This window comes from Stegastes partitus, unplaced genomic scaffold (genome assembly GCF_000690725.1).
Source record: "Stegastes partitus isolate 25-593 unplaced genomic scaffold, Stegastes_partitus-1.0.2 Scaffold1009, whole genome shotgun sequence".
In the NCBI taxonomy this organism is placed as follows: Eukaryota; Metazoa; Chordata; class Actinopteri; family Pomacentridae; genus Stegastes; species Stegastes partitus.
In genome coordinates, this window is record NW_007578740.1 from 118,730 (window position 1) to 142,514 (window position 23,785).

General features: G+C 40.9%; 2 long non-coding RNA genes across 2 annotated transcripts; both read left to right on the forward strand.

Annotated features, from left to right (window-relative positions):
- The first annotated feature begins 249 nt into the window (after positions 1-249).
- On the forward strand, positions 250-3,919 carry LOC103367055 (uncharacterized). Its single transcript, XR_520703.1, has 6 exons — positions 250-452; positions 1,785-1,802; positions 2,072-2,104; positions 2,474-2,518; positions 2,712-2,768; positions 3,261-3,919. It is a non-coding gene; the product is annotated as an uncharacterized LOC103367055 (long non-coding RNA).
- Positions 3,920-14,746: 10,827 nt separating this feature from the next.
- LOC103367056 (uncharacterized) lies at positions 14,747-18,593 on the forward strand. Its single transcript, XR_520704.1, has 3 exons — positions 14,747-14,858; positions 15,840-15,950; positions 17,496-18,593. It is a non-coding gene; the product is annotated as an uncharacterized LOC103367056 (long non-coding RNA).
- Positions 18,594-23,785: the final 5,192 nt, after the last annotated feature.

The window sequence follows — 23,785 nt, forward strand, 5'->3', positions numbered from 1 at the left end:
CTTGTGTACCTAAATATTTGGTCATAGTTAGGTTCGTTCGCAGGAAACGTTAAGTTTACACCGTAAACAGTGTGGAGGAAATACAGTGACCTGCCATGTATCCGATCACAGCCCGAATCAAACGGACTGCGTCGCCACAGCGCCCCCTCTCGACGCTCCTCAGAACCTCTCCAAGCCGCTTCCTACCTCTTTAACAAGTGGGTGGTCCTTAGAACCACGTGACACGTCTGCGTCCAATGACAAGCGTCGAAATAGAAAACTGGTTCGAACCGGTTTCGTTCTTATATTTTGGTGTATAAACTACAAAAACATTCGTTTGCATTATACATTCGCCATTTTACGCTGCGACTGCTCGGTTGTTATCTGTTATCTCTTCGATAAAAGTCCGTGTAACGGCTGTATTTTTGTGAGTTTTCTGGTCATTTGTAGCCAGCAACATGGGCAAAGCAAAGGTAAGCGTTTTTTTAAATTTTTGCTTTATTTTAAGTCTGCGCGTTTGCTTCGTGCTGGTTACTTGGGGTTGAACGCTGGGCTGCGTTTGATATTTCTGCATCAGAGGAACGTCATCATGCCTAACAAACGTTCGAGCAATGGCGGCACGATAGTGGAGATCTATACACGCACCCTCCCATTCGTCGAAAAATAAAAGCTTATGTTAGTACTATTCGCACAAAATATCCCCTAATGACTTAGACACGACTGGCAGCGTTCATTTTAACGACGTGTCACCCAGCGTCTAGGCTCTGGCAAGTGCAACCGTTGACATGGCGCTGGGGGGAAAAAAAAATCTAACGGTATCTGTTTTTTCCCTGTGTAGCGGTAGGCAGGGCAAAAAAAAATATTGACAGGTTAAACGCGGCGGCAAACTTTCCATGCACGACGTGAATGTTTATTTAGCCAGCACGTCAGCGTGAGTACAAAAGATAGGATTTAATTCGCCCAACGTTAATGCTGCGTGTTTATTTAGAAATGAAAATAGGCTCAAGCACAAGCTGCAAATATGAGGAAGGAGTGGGGGAGGGGAGGTGCCTGTCATGATTTGTTTGTCTGTTTTGAATAAGAAAAAAAATCGGGTTTGTTCGTGCGTGTTAAATCTGAGCAGGTTTAATATTTCGTCACTTGCGTTGTTGTGCTCGACATTAGATGTAAATAATTAAACTTTGCGTACGCAGTTTCAGAAAAAGCCCGACTGAAGCCATTTTTTTTTCTTAATCGTTTGATTAATTTGTGAGCGGTTTATTGTTTGAGGATTAATAACATTTTTTGGGTGTAGTCTGTTGCAGGGTGCGATGTTGTTTAAAGATATTTACGTACCAAAATGTAATATTTACTAATTAAAAAAAAAAAATTAAATTTAAAAAAAAAATCGATTAAATCTGTACAGAAATGTCGCGGTTTTCTTGTGTCCTCTGCAGGCTTGCGTTTAGCTGCTATATTGTGCAGCTACAGATTAGCAGAGTAATAATCTTATCAGTTTCCCAACAGCTGTCTGTCGGCGCGCAGGGATACAAAACAAAGGAAGCTGTCAGGGCGCCAAGGCGGTGTCATGGTGACAGGACAGTCCGAATTCGAATTCAAATATGCGCGGGAAGCTCTTTGTGAAATTCAAAATCAGCAGCAATCTTCTTAAATGACTTCAGATCCTGTGTGCATATTTTTTTCTTTTAGTGCGAGATCACGCATTGCAGGAAGGAAATTTAAGATGATTTAGTGCTGTTTGAGTTGTTTTGAACAATGCTGTTTTAAAATTCTAATATTGTGTTTTTCTGCTCTTTCTCTTTCAGACATCTGTCGCCCCTGAGGTTTGTCAGAAATAACCCGTTTGTTTGTATAATTTTATTTTTATATTAATGCATTGGGTTTGCAAAAAATATTGTGAAACTATGTTTTTGTTTTTTTTTTGTCATAAAATGTTGCTTTTAATGTGATTACAGTTAGTCTGTCTATTTATAGTTTCTGTTTTGATTTGATTTTAACTGGGCAAACTATCTGGCATTCTGTAGTTGTGTAAATATTGAATTTGTTTTAAACTAGTTTTACTCTAGTTTTTCTTCTCGTTTCACCTCAATAGCAAAGAAGATGCTCTGCAAGACTGGCTGCATCGGTAAGCTCCTTAGAAACACAATTAAATAGTCAATTTTAAACAGTTGCAATATGGCTTTGTAATTGCTCTTGTTTCTCATCCACGCGTAAATCATCGCCTGATAACGGCTTTCCATCAAGAATAACTTCAACCAGTTTAAACTGAAATAGTCGCCAGTGTATTTGAGTTGTACAATTGACCTACAGTTTGTAATTATTTATTAAAATCTCTTGATCTAATCATTACTTTGTGTGAAACAATGAAGTAACATAACTTGTTAATGTATTGTGGCTATGGTCAAATGTGAGAATTCATTTTTCACAGTAACATTGTCTTTTAATGTGTCATCTATTATCATACAATTTTAAATCCCTTTTCTTTTTTGAGTAGCAGAAATCCAAACCACCACTGGAGGCGAAGAAGAAGCCTATAAAGGTACAGAACTTCTCTGTTAGCAGTATGTCACAAGTGAAACCACTTTGGTTCCTTGAAAGGGAACAATTGCCCTCCCTCCTGGCCAAAAGGGGAACTCCCTTTTGGCCCTCATGATTTTATTTATTGACCATGTGATTAGTGTGAACCAGCATGAGAGCGCTAATCTGTTTGTCATTGTCATTTTATTTTGTAGAGGGTGCCCAAAGCAAAGAAGGCCAAACCAGCTGAGAATGGGAACACTAAGTGTGAGGTGTGTTACTTTAATGAGAAACAGCTTCCTCTAGAAAGTTTGCACAATAGACATGTTCTTATTCTTGCCGGTAATTTTTGCTGCATCTGGTTTTTTTGTTTTGTTTTGAGTTTTTTTTCCTCATTTTAGAGCGCAGAGGTAAAAAGATTAACTAATAAAAGAAATACAGTCTGTCAAATAAAAAGTTAAAGAAAATGAACAAAACTACATATAAAATCTGGATGTGTTGGTTTCTTGGTACTTTTATCTTTGTCAATACAAGAAGTTGTCCTGTTTTTGTATTTGGCCACCAGCTAGATGGTAAAGTTGGTCACTTTTTGTGTTTATTTGGGACAGTAAGGAATGAAACTTGCAGCTATCCAGCAAAGTCCTCAAGAAAACCAAAAGGAGAAAATCAAAGTGTTACGATGATCACAGCAGACAAGAATGTAGTCGCACGGCCAAAACAAGCAATGCACATAACGTGGCTGCTGTCCTCCTTTCTCTCCCCAGGAGCCGAAGGCCGACGCCACTGAAGCCAAATGAACGGTTGATGTGCTCACTCTGTCTACTTGGTGATTGTACAGTTTTAAATAAGTATTTTTTACCAAGTTTTATATTACAAATGTCATTTATAGGTTTGTTTTTGGCTTGCACTTGATGTAAGAAAACTTTGTTTTCAGTCATATCCATTTTATATCCATTTAAAAGTAATTTCCGTCCATATCTTGTAGACGTGGCATTTTTAGTTTGTCTAATCAACTTTTTTTTATTTTAAACTGCTGAATAATAGATATTTTCCAACAAGTTGGATTTTGAATCTAATTTTAAACATTATGAGGCAGCTAAAGCATATTAAAATTTGCAGGAGAATAGGAACTTTGCCTTTTATCTCCTTGTATTTTAATGTTGAACTAATAAAAGAATTGCTTACCAAATGTTTTGAAACACTGTATGTTGATGAGATCTAGTCAGTTAAAATGCCACAAAAAAAAAAAAGAATACTGTCATTAGGTCAAAAGTTTGATAGATCCCAAAAACATGTATGAGATGTGAACCTGGTCATCAGATGAAGGAGTTCTGTTAAGTTATGTTTCTGTTAGGAGAAAAGAAAGCTTTTCTGACTTCAATGGTTGATCTAAATGTTCTTGAATAAAACTTTTCAAAATGTCCTTATTGGGTTGTTTTGTTTCTAAATGTTGTGATGCAGAGATTTTTAACGATGTTAAGTCATCTGGAGATTCCACCTTGGAAGAACACGCATTTTAGATAATTTTCACCCTTTTAGTACTAGTGGCTACAGGTGGGTTCAACTTCTTCCAATGTGATGATTTGTTTATAATGTGCATTATTTATCTTAAGGTTTCCCTGCCACCAGATCTTTTGCTTCAGTGAAATCAATGCCACAGTTTCAGAATTGTAGAAGTATATGTCCTGCATCATTGGCAAAAAAAAGTAAGTATAAATAGAAAAGGAGTATAAAAAGTATACATTTGTTTAAAACCTTTTAGTATATGTGCAATATGTCAAACACCTTTTATACAAATATCAACAATCAGATGAATGTAGCGGACAGGAAACTGCAATGTTTCTCTGTGAAACATAGAGACACAGACCAGCATATTAATGAAGTTAGGGGTATATCTCACCTGGTTCCCATGTACAGGGGCTATGATCCCAGGTGCGTAGGTCATGAGTTTGAATCCCACTCATGGCCCTTTTCCACAAGGCTTCGCCCATTCTTGCCACTTTCCTGTCCTCTTAAATTGAACTATCAAATAAAGGCAAAAAGATGTTTTTTAAAAAGTTTAAAAAAATTAAGTTAAAGTAAAACATTTCAAGCATTAAATTTTAATAACTATAGCCTACATTAAAAAAGCATTAGGAAAAATGTCTTGATATATTCGCATGTTTAATTTTGAGTGAGTAATATTCACCAGTATAATATAAACCATGTATCTTGTGTCCTACTTCAGTAGCTGCAACCACAATCATGGGGAAGACGGCTAACTTGAAAGTTGTCGCTGTATCAGAGCATATTCATAAAGTTGACTGTGTGGTAGGAAAAGGTGCACAAGCAACAGGTATGAAAGCTTGAGAGGATTGTGGAGAATAGTTGAACTTGGGAGAGCCTCACCAGCAGTAGACCGAGGCTGTTGTCAGTGTATCAAGAGCCACCGACTACACAAGTCTTAAGGAAAGGAGCTACAACCGTCACGTTGCAATGGGGTTGATTCGCACATTTCCCACCAAAACACGTTCATCTCTGGGACACAGAACCCGTCTCCTTTCTGAGCGCTATGAAGGCTGGACATTCCCGTGGCGTTTACTGGTGTATAATTGTTTGAACAGATGAATGTGGAACCTTCAGGCATCTGAACATTGTACCCAAGGATGAACCAGACTGGTGGAGGTCCACAATTCTCTTCCTGATATCTTGACTGATTTCTTTAGATGTTCTTATGTTGTCACAAAAGGAAGCAGTGTGTCATCCACAGGTGTGCCTCCAATTAACTCAGATGTTTTCAATTAACCTATCAAAAGCTTCCAAAGCCATGACATCATCATCTGGGCTTTCCCAAGTAGTTTGAAGGCATCTTAGTGGATGTAAACTTCTGACTTTGAAGAAATTAGCAAAAAATAATATAAAAAAATTCTCTCTCTCATTATTAGCAAACAGAAATAATTTTGGTAATCCTAACTGACCTAAAACAGGAAACGCTTAATCTGATTTCGTGTCAGACATTGAGAAAAAAAAGGTTATATGTCTTTTCATACAGTGTGTGTAAACTTCTGGTTTCAACTACTGACCGTGATGTTACTGATTGGCCGGCCAACTCAGCTAAACTGGAACCCATACAACTCAGTGTGATGTATTTTCAACAAGAAGATGAGAAACACTTAATCTAAGAATGCAGACCAACTGAAGGCTGTTATCAAAGCCACCTGGGCTCCAATAACGTCTTGATGCCACGCCACACTGATGTAGCTACTTGGAGTAAAGGCGCCCCAACCAAATACTATATATATAACTGAACACATTTTTTTTAGAAGCTGGACTTTTATCTATTGTAATCATTTTTTGCTTGAGTTTAGGAATAATTTCAGATCTATTATTTCTGATTTTCAAGGGTTGTACGCCATCATCATCAAAATTAAAACGACTTTAAATATTCTACTTAAGTGTATAAACGAAGAATATATTAAAGTTTTTAAATCAAATTGGGAAAAAGTGAACTTCTTGGGATGCACTTGCATGAATTTGCACAACATTAAAACACGGTACAAGTGCTTTTCCAATCCCTCAGCAGTGTCTTTGCTCCACAGCGCCAGTAGGGGGCGGTGCAGCATCACCACAGAGGGATGTAAGGGCAGATTTTGCTCCAGCGGGGGGCTCCCTCTGCTTTCACTTCTCCATCACAAGAAAGTGGGTCAAAAATGACGCGTCTGTGTTTGCAAACATCCTTCAGGACGTTGTTGGCATCTAGGGTGTGTTTAACCTGTTGTAAAGTTTAAGCAGAGGCAGTAAAAGTTAAAATATGGGTAAAATGTAAGTTTTTCTTTTCTTTTCCTTTAAAAAAAAAATCTAATTAAAAAACATCAGCAAAATGAAGCATCAGTCGATATGATTAACAGTAAGGACGACTCCAAAATGACTAAACTTGCTTATATTTTAGGGTAATTTTTTCATCTTCACTTTATATCCCTTCATTATTCCTTTCAAGAAAAAAAGAGCAGAACATAAATCTCTAAGCATCCTTTGAAAGCTGTAACCAACTCTTTAATCTAAGTTTCCAGTATACAGAGTGCTGCACTTAATTAATCTTAAATTTCCTGTATCATCCCTACATTGTTTCCCATCAGTAAAGGTGCATCACAACATAAATCAATCAGACAGTAAAGCACAAAGAAGATTATTAATTAAATACGACAGAAGAAAAGCAAACGAGAGGTCCATTACTCGCCGCAGAAGCAGCAGTTGATAAAGCAGGTCCATTAATGGTTGTTCAGTCGTACCGGTCACCACTTTCTGAGCAACTGAAGGACTTCTCACCGATATTTGCTTCAAAAACGTTTCCTGTTGGCAAAGTCACGTTAACCCTCCAGAGAGATCTGATAAACCCAAAAACCAACTGATAAACTTCACACTGAAATCAAAGCTGCATCTCAGGTATCACTTCTTAAATACTTCTTTATTTGAAATTCCCCGCTATAGGTCAGCTTGGGGGGCTGCAGGGTGGAGCAGTGGTTAGCACTGTTGCCTCACAGTAAGATGGTCACCGGAATCTTTCTGCATGGAGTTTGCATGTTCTCCCCGTGCAGCGTGGGTTCTCTCCGGGTTCTCTGGCTTCCTCCCACACAGTCCAAAAACATGTTGAGGTTCATTGGTGATTCTAAATTGTCCGTAGGTGTGAATGTGAGTGTGCTTGGTTGTCTGTCTCTAAGTGTAGCCCTGTGATAGACTGGTGACCTGTCCAGGGTGTCCCCTGCCTTCACCCTGAGTCAGCTGGGATAGACTCCAGCCCCCCGCGACCCTAGTGAGGATTAAGCGGTGTATAGATAATGGATGGATGGATGGAAGGTCAGCTTGGTAAGCCTCATGTTTGCCACTTAAGTATCCTCTGAAGCACGTGTACAAGAAAGACACGGAAATTCCAAAGATGACTCTCTTCACTCACCCTCACTCTTCCGATCACAGCGTTCCTAAACTTGGAGAAACCGTATGTTAGTCTGTAAGTGAACCCTGCAGAGTGACCACATGCAGCACCAGCAGACTGTTATGTCACTTGACATGCAGTAAAGTCTGGCTCAAAGGTGATCCTGAGTCATGCATATCAGGGGTAGCACAGGCTGCATGGTGGGCTTCAACAACTAAGGCATTCAAGTCACTTCATAGGCATGCACAGTAAACGCAGGTACTGATTCTAAAGAGTGCATTCATGAGGAACAACACCATGAAACTCACTGGTTTATTTGCCTTTGCTGCACAGAGTTGAAGCAGATCTAACCCCTCCTCATAGTTTACCCTGTGGCCCCTTTTGTATCACACAGTAGGAGATACAGTGAGGCATCATTCTTCTCCTGTTATCACCTTTTGCTCCAGTTTAGCCACGTCTGAAGTGAAATATCTAATCTGAAGGACATGTTAACAGTGCAGTACGACCGTGCTTTTTCTCCCAGGTGAGCAATACATATGAATCCAGCGACCCCAGACAACAGGAGGGTGATCCGCCCCCACCTCAAGGCTCCAACGTGTCTCTCTGTCTGCTTCAAATCCAGACAAGGTTGGATAATTTCAGGAAAAACAAGCTGCCTGTGGAGAAAGCAGGACTTCTCCTTAAAAGTGGTAAAAAGGTCAAGATGTACATGTAGCTTCACATTAGCAACGCGGTATAAAAACTACAAGTTAAAGATGCATAAAGCCAGATTATCAGAGTGCTGTAGTCAGAGCTGTTTCATGTGAGCTGTCGCTGAATAGATTATTTCAGATAACTTATCTAAAGACAAGCATAAAAGCAGGAACCAGTTGGTGCTTAGCAAGACTATTGATATTTTAAAGTAGAACATAAGATTTAATCAATCACTTCTACAAATGTCATATTTTGCAGGAAAGTAAATCTGTTGAGTGTTAATTTAGGTCAAGTTATGCAACCTGATGCATCTTTGATGTTCCTAATCTGCCCTTGGCTTTATCATTTGTCTCTGGAGGATTAATGTGATATTTCTAAGTAGTTAAATGTTTTTCCTGTTTGTTCACCAACATGGACAAGAAGGCTTCAAGATACAACTGTTCAGGAAGGTCATGTGATAAGAATGAAATCTGAGTTGAAGACTGTGGTGAGATTGTTTAAAGTGTCCAATATGCTACAAACAAAACAAAAAGCTATTTCTATTGGGTTTGTGTTCATTGTAAACGCGGATGTGTAAAATAAAACCTGTTCAGATATAAAGACATTTGCTTTTGCCATATCTCCTCCGCATAGACAATTTGCCTTCCAAGAATTTGTGCTATGCAACACCTAACAGCCCAGCAGTCATCCAACGATGGCAGCTCTCGCTGTCAATCACACACAGAGACAGGGTGTTCTTCCTGGAGGGGGCGGGACCAGCAGCAGCTCATTGGGTTTTAGAGCAAAACAGTCCGTCTAGAACAGCCCTAAAACCACAGAGCATACAGTCACGGTGAAATTAACCACCTTTACTGTATTTTGAGCTGAAAAAATTAAAAACTATGGCAACATAAGACATCAATTTGCTAAGAAAAAAAAAGGGGGCACAATGTGGGACCTTTAAGATCAAGAATGGACCTTTAATCTAAACCTATGTGGCCTGTATGGAAGTTGTTATTTTGCTTCTCGTCGAGCTTAAAAGCTGCAGTTGGAATAAGTTGTTTTTTTTAAGCCAGCATGGACAAGAAGTTCTTTAAATGCTAAAATGTGAACATGACAACTGTGAAATCTGCATGTGAGGATGAAGATTATGTCATCAAACAAGCTGCTGGGTGGCTGCAGGGAAATTTTTATAGTTTCTTCAACATGTTTGGAAATTTTCCTTACATATAGGAAAAATAAAAAAAATAAAAAAATATGCAGGATAAATTCCACAATGCATTCTTTAAAAATGTAAATAAAAATAAAAGTCCAACAACATTTAATATTAAGTAGCCAAGCAATGTCACCCAGAAGACTCCTGCCCTGGATACCTACAGCAGCCAATCTATATGTTGTTGTTGGGATTTTTTTTAAAGATCAAATCCATCCCGGCTATTTCTACGTACTGATTTACTATTCACACCTAAATATTCCCTGGATGATGACACACATGACAGTGGTGTGTTTGCAGATTTATAACCACAAACGTATAGAAACAAAGACAAAATGTTCCAGCACGCACCGCACGTGCGCCCATGACGTGGACGAGCCCATTCCTCCTGAGCGCGGGGGTCTACATGTAATTCACATGCTCTCTGGCATGTCTGGGTGTGCCCCACCCCCCTTCCATATAGAACCGGCTTCCTATAAAGACTTGCTGAACACAGTGTACTAATCATCCACGCGCAGGCTCTCCGTCCCCAGAACCTTCATCCGAACCGGCCGCATCCTCAGGTAAGCGTTTCATTTGGAACTTTTTTTAAATTTTGTTTTTTAAAGCCGGTGAGGAGGAAGCGCGATCAGCTGCTTTGCGTCTATAATTTAAAGAAAAAGTCTTGTCTTTATGGTGAAAGTTGCCATGTGTCACTTTTTTTTTAAATTCTCGCTTTTGAGAAACTAAACAAATGCATTCTTTTCCCACCACGTGTTGACAAGCAGAGGTTGGTTTAAATAAATTATGTGTTTTCTCCCGTTTGAAGAATCGAAATATTTGCGATCAGCTGTTTCTGATTGAGATCCGTTCGGTCTTGCAGAAATCGAAATGCATTGACAGAACCGTTTGCTTTCAGATGGCCTGAAAGAAGTCAGTAATGAGGAAATGGGATTTAATAATAATGATGATAGTAGTAGTAGTGAGGTGTCGGCCCATGTGGCTTTTGTAATTGTAATTTAAAGGGGAAGGCGTCTCTAAAACAGCTGTTTGCTACCTTCACAGTTTTTCACACATGGCACATTTTTGCAGCTGACTTGAACCAAATGGAGCCTAGAAATGCTCTGTAGGTGTTTCTTTGTTCAGTTTTCTTTAACTAGTTGCATGCAGGTGAGAACAGGAAGGTTTTTTTTTTGTTAATTTTTTCCCCAAATGCAACTTTTGCATTTTGACATTTGGCTGAATAAATGCTAATAAGATCATTCAAATGCAGAGAGGAAAACAGTTTTTTTCATTTCCGCCATTTCTTGATCTGTAATTTGGACTTGTGCAGCGACTAATAGAAGTTTGAGCTGAATTTGCTTTAAAAAACTTGCTTGTTGCCTTTTCGTATAAAAATCATGAACATATTAGAACTTAAATCACCTTGAAATGCCCTAATATGTGAATTTAATGTATTTTTATTGCCAGCTGGAGCCTTTCTGCCCCTTGTTTTTGCACACTCCTTGTGCGCATGGGCACGTCTTCTGCACATTCTGTACCCTGGCAGCACAGAATCTTCTTTTAGAGTGTTTTCTTGGAAGTTTGGTTAGTTTGAGTGTGATGTGAAAAGATGCACCTATATGTAAATGACTTTTTAGTTTTGAGGGGGGAGGGAATTTTAAAAAAAATGTATTTACTTGACAGTGGCAGCGGTGAAGGGGGGGGAGGGAGGTTGGGGGATGACATGGGAATGGAATCAGGGGCTCATTGTTCATAGAATTTGTGTCCATGTGTTCTGCACCCTGACTATTCAGTTATGGAGTTGCCCTTCACATTTTTATTTTAATCTGATTTTATCCAAAAGTTTTTGGCTTTCTGTGTCTTTCGACACATGGCGGCATTTCGCTTGATGCAGAAAGCCAAGACGGTTTACTTTCCCAGGTTAGACGTACAGATTCTTCACCTTTCCGTCACTTTTCCCTCCTTAATTAGATTTGCACTCATGCGTCGGCTTCGTGTGGTGGATTTTAACAGCAGGAGGCCAAATGGATTAACTTAATGCAAGCAAACAAACTCGAGAGCCTCAGAATTCACAAACCTTCAATCAGCAAAACGATAAAACTCAACTTTTTCCTTGTTTCTGAGTCTGCCATGTTGCTGTCTTCAGAACCGACTGGGGACCAAAATGGAAGCCGCGTCTTGTCTTTCATTGTCATGTACACCTCGAGTACATCGAGTACTACTGGAAAAAATGATGCACATGAGCCCTTTGAACTTTAAGTTTCCATAAGTTATCCAGCTTTCTGTCATGACTGTATAAAACATTTCTGCTTGTTGTCACCCCACCGACGCCTGTATCGAACTAAATGTTCAACCCCAAGGTGCCTTTAGAGAAGCAGCACTTCTGACTTTGTTGTACGGAGAGCTTACTATTAAAATAAAGGCTTTTGGATTCTTATGAACCATACTCATGACATGTCTTATGCATTACTTTTAGTGCAGAAATAAGTCAACCAATCAGTTGATCAAAAAAAAGAAAAAACATCCCGCTTTCGTGAATAAACACAAACAAATGTTGGTTTTTCACATGAATCCAGACATTTTGGCGTCTTCAGGTCTTTACACGGATTTAAAATGGTTGTTTTGTGAACATGAATCGTGATGGTTGCAGTGATAGACTTTAGTTTTCATGCATTAATGTTCATTTTAAAGCTAACAGACATGACAGGGTTCTGTGTCGCAGGATTACATCACAAAGTCTGGTGCATGTAGCACAGCGAAGCCGCCCTGTTGACACAGAGCAACCACGGCGGAAAGGGTGACATGAATATGGAGGATGCGTAGATGGTGTTTTGTGGAGGAACTGCTTGGCTAGACGCTTGGCTTATCGATGACGTAATCCTGTACTGCTGTTGCGTCCCGCAGGATTTCTACTTAGTCAATAGTTCTGCTGCAGTTGCGGATGATTCTATCTTTCACACAGCTGTAATCCGCACTGGCTCGCCGTAGATCCCCTGCTGTAGGGGAGATCCAGCTCCAGCGGGGAGTAAAATGTGACACAAAGAGGCGGGTCCAACAGAGGAAGAAAGGACTATTGACGGAATTTCATTGGCTGTTCGCGGTAGAGTACACGGTGTACCCAGTAAACGCTCATGGACCCCGGTGCATTTGTGAAGCTAATCCTGATTGACATCTTTCAGGTTTTCTTAACTATCTCTGTGGGGGAGATGAAACGAATGGATTCGACCTCTTTGTGTTTATTCACAGCATCTAATAAAGGAAAGGCGGCACCTTTTTCCCCCCCTACAGATTAGGCTGAGCTCGCTTTTGCCATTAAGGAAACAACAGCCCAGGATGGCGAAGCGCAGAACTTTTGTCTACCACTAATTGAGCCTGTGTGCAGCTGGTGATTCTGAGATGTCACAAGTGATACACGAATGGGAAACGCCCTATTTTAATGTCAAACCTGAATGCTTTACAGGTGATTCACTTGGACTCCAGCCAGTGCGTGTTTGGACCACTCCTAAACACTGAGTCAGCTGCAAAATCAGCTGCTAGTGAGAATTTGCCGCATAGGGAAGTTGCCTTGACTGGCGACTTGACAGTGTTGCTCCCATGCCCTGTGCACAAGCAAATGAGCAAATGAAAGTCCTGCAGAATCACTTCAGTAGTTTAATAAGCTACTGAAGCTCTAGTTAGCCATCAGAAACAAACCCAAAAGGAACACGCTTGCAGTTGGTTATTATGCACGTTTTCATCAGTAGTTTTGTCAGAAGCAGCTTTTTGAAAAGACCGGTCAGATTTGAAGCAGCAGAGGACAAGATGTTAAGGCTTGAGTCGGTATGTGCCAAACTTAAAGTGTCAGATCCTACAACCGCCATAATGCATCCCAATAACATCTTTTAAAAGACCCACTTTCATGGTAAACACTCACATCTTTCAGCCCTCTTATCCCGAAAAACTGATATTTGTTAACTCAATAAAACTCAATTTAGACCAGAGAACAGTTTTCCAGGCACGGAAACTAAACTCTGTGTAAATTCCGTGGATGGCTCCTTTAAGAGAGCAGTATGGCACAATGTCCGGACGAGTTCATTGTTTCCGTGACTAGTTCACGGCAGATGATACCTGAGCCGATGACAGTATGTAGGCTCAGCTCGTTAGCACGGCCGAAGCATTCACACAATCTGCAGCGTCTGTACAGTCGACTAATTGGCTGAGGAAGACAACATGACGCAAAAGGTGCCATGTAATGAATACTGCTCTAACGACTCATCACTACTCACACTTGTCTTGTTTGAAACACTTGAAAACAAATAGATCTTAAACATAAGGGACCCATGAAGCTTCAGTTTGTTTTTTTTAAAAATAAACTCTCATCCAGATGTTTTGGTCAGTGAGTTGTGGTAAACTTTCATTGTCTTGTAAGAAATGCCAATCACTTTGAAAAATCCTGTCATAGTAAGAATAGTTTGTGTTGTGTCCACACCTGTTTGAATCACAACATGGTGCAGGTAATGACTTGTAGCAAACCAACCATTAGACAAGCAATTGATCACAGAGGCTGATTGTAAAAGAGCCTCAGGTATCCATTGTAATCTGTCTTTTTCTTTTCTCTTTAATTCCTCTACAAATACCGAAAGGCGGGATAGTCTTTAAGTCTTTACTTTTCTACTAAGCATAAAATCAAAACTTTTATCAGAAGCTGGCGACTTGCTGGGAGTCCGATGCTCAGCTTAATCTCCTTATCATGCTGCTGTGAAGTCTTCCAATAATGAGCTTACCTTGTTGTAAATCCTTGTTGGTGAACACAAATCGCCAAACTTTTGTAGTGTGTGAGTTCAAGGTGCAACTAAAGCTTCACTGTAAGAGGTTGGCATATTTTGGTTGACAAATCTCAAACCAAAAGCTTGTTAAAACCAGCTTCAGGCCCTGTGGAGCTCATATAATCTAAGAACTCGGGTTGCGTGATTGTAAACATCACCTTGTTTCACTCTTTGCAGCGATGCGTTCAGTGGAATGGAAATGGGTTATATAATCAGCCAACGGAGCGATTTAAAACCCAAAATCTGTAAGTGTTACTGAGAGGGCATCATTGTCCCAGGTTTATAATCCATGGTGCTTTCAGGTTCTCGATGGCGCTCGGTGACCTTTAATTTCTGCCCCAGTTTGAGATTAAATACACTCATCATGATTGTTACGCAACCCTGACATGCAATCTGAGAATGTACGGTCCCTGCTGTGTTTTTGTTTTTCTATTATTCCTAATTTACCTTTTGTTGACTGTATGAGCAAATCGTATCCGACACTTTGTGGTTTTGGAAGAAGGCGAGAATGGGTGTGTTTGGGGAACGCGGCCCGCTGAGAGTAATGCATTTCGACAGCGGTGCGTATGTGTCGGAGAAGTGGGCGTGTGCGGTCGGCGAGCCTGCAGATCTGGTTGGGCGAGAGCGGGGCTGTATAAAAAGGCGGAGCGCAACGCAGAAGCTTCCTCTCAGTGGTTCAAGTTCATCCCTGTTTGGCATCTGTTAGGATTTTTAGCGTGGCTGGGAAATAGACGGTCCCTCTGGCCGGTCGGACTGACTTTTTTTCTGCTATTTTTGGAAGGTGAGAAAGCCCAAGCTGTTTTCACGACGAACTTTTTGACGGAAGCAGCGACTTTAAGGTCTTGGGTAACAGTTGTTTTTCTCGTAAGGGGTGTAACTCCAAGCAGGTAGATGTGTCAGTGCTTCACATATGTTTTACCTTATTCATCACATTCATCATCTTTCCTGCCCCAGTAGTGTCTTATGTTTTGAAGCAAACACTTGGGGTTTGTGTTGTAATGTGCAACCTTTTGTGCATCATCTACTTCTGCTGAAATGCGTTTTTTGGATAAGCTCATATCTACCTTCCCTATTCCTTGCAACCGTATAGGATCCGGTTGTAAAATGTTAAATCCTGGTTTCGCTCTACCTCTTCCTTCTCTCTGGAACTTTTTGATTCTAAATCGTGGTTGAACAGACAGCTGTCCCTCCACATCCTTCTAGCTTTGATGTTCTTCCTCAACTATTTGTGTCCATCCAGTTCTTAATCAATTACAATGCGGGGTTGTCCATGTGCGAATGAATGAAATTGCCTTTGTCTTTGCTGTGTCAGTTCATGACGCAGCATGAATAGAGGCTCTGTTGATCTGGCCCAGATCTGGTTCAAACATGATAATCTAATGACAGGCGGTGGGTCGGGGGAGCATTCCTGGCGAAAAGCGTGAAATCAAAAGAAACTGTATCAAGAAAGACAAATCTCAAACGACTGTAACACCGACTATCGGGTCACTCTGCATGGCATTCATACTGGATTTTGCACACAGCCAAGTTTTGTGCCATGGCTCAAGGCGAGGGATGATCCTTCCTCATGCACGGATCAGATGGTTTTGATTTATGTGCAAGCCGGCGGCAGGGTTCTCCTCCTTTTTTTGGCAGCAATGCTTTCTATTGAAGTTCCGACCGCTCATTATATCTGGTGCATTTATGAAAGTTGAGTAACGCCTCAATTTGCACCTCTTAAAACAGAATTATTTTAAAGATGTTTTCTTTCTTGTCTTCGTAGGTCCTGAACCAGCCCGGCTCTTCCGTCAGCTGTGACCTGCCTCACACCACATCTGCAGACATGATCATCAGACTGGGCAGACTGACCCCTGGATACTTCCGCCTCCTCCAGGTATGTGCAGTGTCACCACAAATTTTCATTTCTTCCATTTTCTAACTGTTCCCGATGAGCAAAACGAATGCCATCTATTGCATATTATCTCTAATCTCCACTGAGCCTGCTGTAGGAGCAACGTGGAGTTTAAATTCTTGCTGCTTTTGCAAGAAGCTTCAAAGGCCTCACTTTCACTTTAGCTAAATTGTGTTTTTGCTGTCATCTTGTCCGTCAGTATGGTCCTCGTATTTCGTGTACACTTACAAGGGGTCCAGTGCTTGTTGTGTAACCCACAATCTGCTGTCATCGCCAGCCTAATTAAGGGTGACACTAAGCATTGTAATATCACTTCCTCTCGACTTCTTTTGTTCAATCGGCCGTCATCATAATCCGCTCATTGGTAGTGACCCTCCATATGTCTCATCCATTGTGTAAAGCCTTTGTTCGCTTATTTACACTAATTTGGAGACAAAGGCTGCCCCCTCATATGGCTTTACAGTGGCTCGAAAGTTTAACAGACCGGAGAAAAGTGACTTGGTGTTACGTAAGATTTGACACAGTGGCGCGTCAGGAAATTTGCCTCGTTTAATGCAGAGTAACTGTAGTGGAGATCGTAAAAGTACCCAGATTAGTTGTCAGTTTAGCGTGTCAGCACAGGCACAATGTTGTTAACTGGTTCCTCGTTCTTGTGCATTCGATGGATATTGTGTTTCTGTGACACATTTCCTCAGAAGTTTGAATCACTCTGGAAAATAGCAAACTTGGCATGAGCCAAGGATGCAGCAACTGGCAAAGCAGCACAACAGCAGTTCTGCTTTTTTTAAAATGGATTCTTAAGATGCAAAGGACTAATTTGCAGCTGATTTCAATGTCCAGTTAGACATGCTACTATACATTTCAGATTGTGCTCCTGAGAAATATCTTGGGGGAGAAAATCAATTGACCTCAACTCCCAGGGTGATGAATATCTGATAAAGATGTGCAAAAAAAACCTTTTAATGGTAGTTGTTGGAAATGTTTTCTGTGGAAACATAAAATCATAACCTTAAAGTGTTTTAAAACTATAACGCTGGCTCTGGCTACTTGTAGATTAGCCAGAGGTGACATCTTCCCTCGCTTTGCTGTCTTTAAATGAAGGCGTGTGAACAGTTGTCTCAGATGTCTGAACTTTTTAAAATCCTGACATTCCTCTCTCGTTGTTTCAGGCCTTCCAGGGCTCGTAAACGGCAGGGTGGGGGCTTTGTGTTGAGATCTAATGTAGGCAGGCCTTCTATAAAAGCAGTCGGATTCAGAACAGGACACTGTGTTCCCCTTTTACCAAAATCTCTTCCCCTCTTGAATATTTAATCTCGGTTCGTGCCTAAGGTTTGGTCACATGGCCCAGCGCTGTGGAACTCAAGTTGCAGAAAAAAGAATATGTTGTGAATGCTTGCTTGTTTACAGGTTTGACCAATCAGGGCGGAGCATCTTTGTTGACTGCAAACATTTTCATTGTGGCATTGTTTTCACTGCCGGCTGACCTCTGACCTTTTTTGTTTGTCCTGCTTGCTTTTGTCTCTGCAGAGGCAAGTTGCAGGTGAGGTGCAGACGCAGCCTCAAGACCGCGCCGTCAACCAGATAGCCATGATGCTGGCCATCATGGGCCTGAGTTTGTCCTACTACAGCGCCAAACAGATGACGGAGAAGGTCCAAGCCCAGCCTGCACCCTGAAGTGACTTGATCGTGGAGACGATGGACGAACCAATGAGAAGTGAAGGAGGTGGAGCGAGGAGGCAGAAGTGGAGACGCAGCAGTGTCTCTCAGGACTCGGCACTTTTCTCACCTCACAGTCATACTCACACTCAGACACTGAAATTTCTGGGATCCCTCATTCACCATCCGAAGAGCTGTCAGGACTGCAATTAAGTGTTTTCTATACGTTCTGCTGCCAGGACCTTCAGGGATTTGCGGGGACGGCTCGCTCTGAGTCATGGATAGGACGGATTTTTATAGTCTGGTTTGGGTGGGTGATCAAAACCAGCCGACTGGGTCTGAACGTTAGTCGTTACAACGGTACATGCTTGCAAGATGCCATTTTCTGAATTAAATAAAGGAAAGAAGCAAATAGTTAAATAACAGTAATGCCTAATTAAGGGATGGCAGACCACAATTGAGATGTACCTTGTAACGAAGTGATGGCAGGCCCAGAACATGGTTAAAGGGGATGAAAAGTTAGCTCAACCCTTTTTAGTTTTTTTTGTTTCCTTCAGCAAGAGAATCTTGCAGAGCCTTCTGAACAGGTTAGGGGCTGTATTCAACAACATATATCTACACATGTGAACTATATCTGTCAGGTGTCTGAGATTCAGTGAATATTTGCACAAAACTGCAGGATTCTTTTTAAATACTACAGTGAATTTGCAAAGGGACTTACTCACTTTATCTTTTTTTTGTTTTTCCTGTGATTTCACTGTTTTAACATTAATGTATGAAGTCCTGTATGTCTGACTACCTTGATAAGCACCCTGGTTAAGAACCCTTTTCTGCAAACATTTAACTTTACTGAAATGCATGGGGTGTGACCTTTAATCAGTTCATGTGTCTGTCTTGTTTTTATTGATGAATGAATGTATTACTTTATTTTGTAATGATTTAATAAAGCTGTGAATATTTTGAAAGATATGTACAGTCGATTAGTATTTGACTTATTGAACATTAACTCGCAGCCTCTGAGTTGGCTTTAAAACCTTTGTGACGTTGGCGCTGAGAGCTGCTACAATATTTCCTGCGTTAGAGAATCTGCGGCGTCATCCGCACGCAACAGGATGCGGTCGGCCTGTTGCACACGTTATGGTTCCCTTTAAATGAGGCGGCATGTTTTCCTTTCTGTTCGTGTGCCCTCTTTGCACGCAAACCCAAATTTATAGTGAATTTGCATAAATGTGGTTGTGTAGGTGTCTTGAGTTGGAAGCATTTGAGCATAGATGGCTCTTTGTGGCATGTTTGGGAATGAAAGTCGAGGTGTGAGGAGAACGTTATCGAGTCTTTCAGGGCCAAGAAGACGTTTTTCTGACGTCTTTGCTGAATCTTGGATTAGAGAGATTTGGAAACCAAAAGATGGACAGAGGGCTGGTTTGAGGTTCATAGAGGGCAGAAGTATTTCCAGCACATTCTTCATGTTGTTACATAGGTTTATATTTATCAGCTGCATCCTGTGTATAAGTCAAGTATGGCAGAGCTTGACATGTTGGCCATACAAAACAAACATTTTGGGGCTTGATTCACACCTCCCCCTGCGACACAGAACAGGTTCAAGGCAGATTGGCGACTGTTTTTCTGCACGCTCTCCCGTTCTCTTGCAGGGTGTTGAGGTTAGAAAGTGTGCGCATGCCTGTTCTCAGACTGACGGGATGCACTGTGACAGCCTGGGACCTCGTTGGGCGCCACGTGCCCCTCTGCCCCACGCCGCAAGCTCCTCCCCTTCGCCCTCCCCGTCGCGCGTCACTGGGCAAAAATCTCACTTTGGCGTCTCAGTGATGCTAGCATCAGGACACAACCCCTAACGGAGGGCGCCTATTGGTGGAGCGGTGATGCGTCACCAACATCGGCCTGGTTCTGAGCCGCAGAAACAAAAGGGATGGGGATCAGGTCATTGGTAGGGAATGTGGATGGGAGGATCGTTATGTGGGATGAGGGCAGGCGGTTCCAGACCCTTTGTTTTAATATCTAACAAGTTTAGAGAAGATTCAGATTACACTTACAGACGTGGCCCTTAAAACTCAAAACCAAGTGAAGCTATATGGATGCGATGGTAGATGTTCATGAAGGAGAAGGAAGCTCTTAGGAGGAATTAAAAGCTGCAGGTTCACCAACAGGACCGTGAGGCTCAGTCTCAGATGAATGTCGCCTTTTATAATCCAGTCACTGAGTTCACAATCTCAGAGAAGAGCAATAAAACGAATATGCTCGACTTGTGTGAGCGTGAAAAATCTTTGTTCTGTACGTCAATAGGAGGCTTTGTTGCTCCTCTGTGTGTCACATTGTATGTTAATCATGACCTTATTAAAGACAGAGCAGTGCAATAATGAGGAAATATTGTTTTGAATGATGTTTGTATGACGTGTCGTGGGGATGTACAGTTTATGAAGTAGTGTGATTTTCTATCAGAAAGTTCTGTATGTGGTCCAGTTCATGGAGGAAGAACATTTTTTGTTTTGTTGCTGCGTTATATTCTAAATAAAAGTTTTGAACAAAGTCTTCCCTACCTATTTGTGTCATTTTTTATTTTTAAATGTCTCTTTCAAGGTCAGTTTGAGCATTTTAGTTCTTTAGTTGCATTTAAAACCATTGCCCACCAAAGCAGAGGTCCACTTAACTCAAGCTCACTTAATGCTAGTTTCCCCTCGGGTATGTAAAGCCTCCACCACTTTGCACCTTTTAAATGCAATTAATTAAAGAGGATTTTAATCCTCATCCCCAGTGGATGATGTGGTAGGTGCCTTTGTCTATTTGACTGTATTTATTATAAGTATTTGTCATTCTTTTTAAATGTCTGGCCCTGTTTGTTTTTCCCTCTGCTGGTTTCAGGTCTTTCTTGAGATCTTAATCTAAATATAAAAATTATAACAAGTGTAGAGGGATAACACAGGAGATATGTTTCCCTCAATATTTAGAATATTTAGAAGTGCATTTGCCCTGATGAGACTTTTATATTATAAATCTGCTATAACATTGCTGATAGGTGCAACAATTCCTCCTTTTTCCTTCATCATTGGGTCGTTCTTTACACTGAAAAATATACACGTGAATTATGAGCTCATAAAATAACTATAATCAAAAATGAAATTAGATCAATTATATTTTGATTCGTCACCTGGTACCTTTATTTTAGGTTTTCCCTTACATGAACAAAGACATTTCTGATACTTGTGGTTTACCAATAACCCTAACCCTTTACCAATTCCAAAACCAAACCCTAACCAAAAAAACATGTCAGAAATCTAACACCCTAGTGGTTTACAAGATGACACTAACCTATAACAAGGTGAACGGAGAGCAATGAAGACGTGCGACGGCCAGTGCCTTGCCTTTGCTTCCTACCCCAAACCGCTTTGTCGTCGGACACGGCAGGGGAAGTTATCGAGACAGATTTGAAAAACCTAACCCTAACCCTAACAGCAATTTAATGTTCAAAACGTCCAGCTCAATGCAATCCAATGAAACCTGCGCCCTTGGTAACAAGTGTCTTAACCATACTGCTGTAAAATGTAACTTAAAATGACTTGTTTCTTTCATTCAGATTTGAAAATTTAAAAATTCTTATGTTAGATTTTACAATAAATATATAAACATGCAATTCTATCTGAGTGTATGGAGGGTGTGCTGCAACTGATCAAAGACGACTAATAAGACATCAGCATGTTTTATCACCACTCAAGTGAGGATAAAATTAAATTAGATTGATATGTTGTTGTAAATTATTGTGTATCCTTAAGTGTTTTCTCATCATTTACTTTCTTCAGCTACTACAGGATTTTCGCTTTAGTTTTTTTGCTGCATTCATCTTTTTCTATCATTTCATTGAGCCTGAAACAACACCTGAATGTTTCATGTTTAATGAATTAAAACGAAGCATCATTATTTACAAGTTCTCGATGTGGAAGAGAGGATCACTGAAGCTGTAGGTCCAACCTGCAAACTGTTCTGATGGCCTACCGTCCAGACCGGCCGGCTAAATGAATACAACATCATCTTGCAGAGCTGTAATTAATATACATGGTAGCATGTTGCTATCATTGAGATGCACCCATGACGCACCGTATGGATTTCTTCTGTGCTCAAACACCCTGTGAAGGTGTCCTAAGGTCACTAGATGTAAAAATACAAGCAGATCAGGGCGCTGCTTCAGCGCACAGACCACATCAGGTCAGCATCTCTGGCTGAGGCTGAGGCTGAGGCGGTGGAGACATGCACGTGTCTGGCTGGAGCGTGTGCTGGATGGGGGTTCACGCCGGGGTGGCCTCTGCCCGGGGAGCCACTGTTGTGACTGGCGCCCACAACGTGCCGACTGCAGAGAACACAGTGTGTCTCTCAGATGCTCTGCTCTCCGGCCCTGCAGCACAATCAGCAGCATCCATTTTTATCTGTTGTCACATCAAAGCCTCCGATCTTAAATGAATAGATATTTATCCCTCTAATGATTAAAGCTCTATTTTTCAGTTTTTGTCTTTATTTAAAGCCCTTTTCGTGGAGCATAGCACACAGAACAGTCAAATGCAAAGTGCTGATTAACGATTGTGAAGCTTATTTAGATCAGTTCTATGTCTATATCTCAGCCCTTTAACCTACCAGGTCAGTGATGTAGGGCGCCGTGTTCTGTGTCCTAATCGCATGCTGAGTTTTTTTTTTTTTTTCCTCCCTGTGGCTCCCTTTTCATTGGGATTTACTATAAAGCTGCTTATCTCTGGATTCGAAGGCTGTTTGTTTCTCTATTTAAGGACTCAAAGTTTTTTTTTTCCCCACAGGGTGCATCATCATTTTCTATCATGACTGTTAGCTGATGTCTTCCCTTCAGGACAAAACAGAACAAGTGTGTACAGTTACAGATATGATTATTTTATGATCGGGTAAACTATTTTTGAATAAGAAGATTTCACACTTGGATTCCATGTGTCCAGTGATAAACACTCCCCATGTAAGAAACCCTTTAGTGCAAGATAAGTGTAAGTGAGAAAGGAGTCGACACTTTGAAGTAAAGGAGAATAAAGCAACTATACACCAGCAACATCTACAAGTTCACTTTTATGACTTGAACATATTAAAAATAAACATGCTCAAGTACAATTGTAGACTCAAAGAATGCTTTTTCACTGTGTAAGTCTTTCTACCAATGTTTTTAGGAATAGTGTTTGTCAGTTAATCCTCTACTAATGATTAATAATGACTGTGATCGTGTGCTAACATGATAAACTATGATGGTAAAAACACTGTCATTATGAATATGATTTAGCCTAAAGCATAGCTCTTGTCTAAGTACAGCGTCACAAGGTGACTAACATGACTGTCGACTGTTTAATAAGAGGCTGCAGCCATTAATGGTGATTACAGAACTAGTGACTTAAATTCTGTTGGTCTATATGTACGGTTTGGATCCTCGTAATGACCTGTCACAGTAGGAACACAGGACAAGGTGTCCTTTGGTATTTGGCACCCGGATGTTTGCAGCAGATCCTTTAGGCCCTATGGCATGAAAGCGCTATGGATTGGACTTGTTCCAGCATATCCTGTGCATTCTTGATTACACTGGGATCTGGAAAGGTTGGAGGCTGGGTAAACGTGTTGAGTTATACCTGAGCAGGCTTTGAGGTGTAGTTGGCTGCATTTTCCTACTGGCTAAGGCCATTGGTGCTTGATCTGAAACAGTGTTTAGATAAGGGATACTGTAGCATGTAAGAGCCACCTGAATGCTAGCACCCAGGGTTTCCCACTGGTGTAAATACAAGTGGAGTGTACAGGAGCGTAGCCGTTCAATCGCTCATGCAACAAACATAAAATCTTCATTTCCACCCACGTTTATAGGTGATCTGATCCAAAACAACAACACAGCAGGTGGTAGAGCTCGCTTTAAACAGACTGAACGACTAGAAAACTGGGAAGGGTCTGCCCTTGGTTGAGTGAAAACTTAGGTCACTGCAGCAGGAAGTTAATAAGTTACCCAACATATGAATCTGTTGTCTGGTTGGAATGTGTGTCACTGTGTTGTGTTGATGATGAGTTACATTATGAGGGAAACCTTTTGTAACTGTCAGACCAGGAGAAGCAAAAGATGAAACAACCATCATGGATTATGGAATCCCATTAAGTGATGACAGTAG